Source organism: Myotis nattereri, assembly GCF_964212035.1.
Source record: "Myotis nattereri genome assembly, chromosome: X".
Taxonomy (NCBI): domain Eukaryota; kingdom Metazoa; phylum Chordata; class Mammalia; order Chiroptera; family Vespertilionidae; genus Myotis; species Myotis nattereri.
The window spans coordinates 125,449,783-125,451,806 of record NC_138078.1 but is presented as its reverse complement, the minus strand read 5'-3'; the positions used below and the strand labels follow the sequence as shown (position 1 = coordinate 125,451,806).

Here is a 2,024-nt window from a genome sequence, read left to right as displayed (position 1 = left end):
GCCCCTGAGGGCTCCCGGACTGTGAGAGGTGGCAGGCTGGGCTTGAGGGACCCACCCTCCAGTGCATGAATTTTCATGCACCAGGCCTCATAAGATTGTAATAACTATGTAAGGTGGCAGATGCATACTAGATTTACTGGCGTGATCACTTAGTACGTTATATAATGTTTAATCATTGTGGTGTACACCTGAAACTAATACATTATTGTGTGTCAACTGTAATTGAAAAATTAAAAATGGGGAGGAAGCATGACTGCTTCCAGGATTTGGCCAGGCTTGCATGCTGAATTGTCAACAACATGCAGTCTGATGATGTTATCTGGAATACACTAGGAAACAAGTAACTTTGCTCCTTCAAAATAAGAACTAAGACACAGAACTTTTGCAGAAATGAATACAGCCTGACTAGACTGTAACCTATTGCCTTGTTCCCTGGCAAACAGTTAGTATGCCACTATCAAAGAAGATAAAGGACAGTGCTAGTTGTATATGAAGGTGATAAAACAGGTAGCTTTTCCTAGGCATCTCTGGGAACGAGTCTGGCTTCATAATAATGATGAGAAAGCATTAGAGCCAATAGATAAAAATCTAATTTACTGGCCCCATTTCATTCAACACAAGTGTAAGCTGAGTTTCACCATGATTACCCAGTACCTAATTTGAATTTGAAGACTTACACTAAAGCAACAGGGGAAACTTGTTCCTTTGAGTGAGAAGGTGGAGCAGAGGGGAAAAAAGAAGAGAAGAAAAGGCATTAATCACTGCTCAGCTGGACAATGTCATTGAAAAGGAATTGCTGGAGAGACTTAAACAAGGTATGTATGGCGACATCTACAACTTCCCCATTCATGCCTTGGACAAGGCCCTGGAATAGCAGGAGGCAGAGAGTGACTCAGATGCTGACGATAAAGATAAGGAAGATGATAAGGAAGATGTGGGAAAAATAAAGTTTGTGAAAGTTGATGAGGTAGATGAGAGTGACATAAGAGATTTTGAGGATATGAATAACCTGGATGCCAGCAGTGATGAAGATCAGAATGAGAAATCCTCTAGTGCGGAAGAAGAAAAAGTGCTTGATGCCAAGCCCAGATGCAAATACCCTTGAAAGGACCTTTATGAAGAAATGAGCATATGTGGCAATAGAGTATGAGCAGGAGACAGAGCCTGCGGCTAAGGCCAAAACCATGTGATTTCTGTTCATCACTTGACATTTATAACAGAACTGAACATTTTGAACTTTATTCTCATCACATACATACCTCCAGTTTTTACTCTTTACATTGTATTTAACCCAATATTTGTGTGTTTTATATTTATTCCACTCTGTAGGGCAATAAATCTGGGAGGATGTGGAGGAAATCCTTAAATTGTAAACAGAGTATTTTTATAGCTTTGGCATGTGTTGAAGTGACAGTTTGAGTACGAGAAGCTCAACAGATGAGTTTGTGGTTATAAGTATTTCTAAATTTTAAATGCTAACCACCATGAGTGCCTCCCACAGCTTTATTCAGAAATGTCCAGACTTCAATGTTTTCTTGTTTTTTCCCTACTTGTATGGGAGTGAAAGGGAAGAAGGAAAAAGAAGATCTAAATTATAATGTCCAGTATAAAAATACCTTTTTTTCTTAAATAATTCCATTTATACAAAACGAAAATCCTCTTCTCTTTAGAAAAGTAATACAAATCTTCAGTTCCACTGTAGGGAGTACCTTCAGAAAGCCACTGTAATTTTCTAATATAGTTTACCACCTTGTTGTCTTTGCAGCTTTGGGGAATTTTAGCCAGGAGACTCTGAAACATTAAACTAAATAGGCTTTTATTTTTATTTTTTTCTTTACCTTGGTTCTTCTTTCTTGGTACCATAATAAAAGGACATATTGGATGACACCAGGGGACAGTTCACAGAACAAGTGTAACTGTAAAAACTAACATCATGCTTGGAAATGTCCTACTTGCTCATGGAGAAGCAGCTTAATACCAGCTAAGGTGAATTAGATGAGATCTAGGACTTGAAAACTGCCTGA

The 2,024-nt window shown here is 38.5% G+C and overlaps 1 pseudogene across 1 annotated transcript; it reads left to right on the top strand.

Annotated features, from left to right (window-relative positions):
- The first annotated feature begins 299 nt into the window (after window positions 1–299).
- LOC308536017 (protein MAK16 homolog) lies at window positions 300–1,190 on the top strand (annotated as a pseudogene). The gene has a single exon. The product of its transcript is annotated as a protein MAK16 homolog (transcript).
- The last annotated feature ends 834 nt before the right edge of the window (window positions 1,191–2,024 follow it).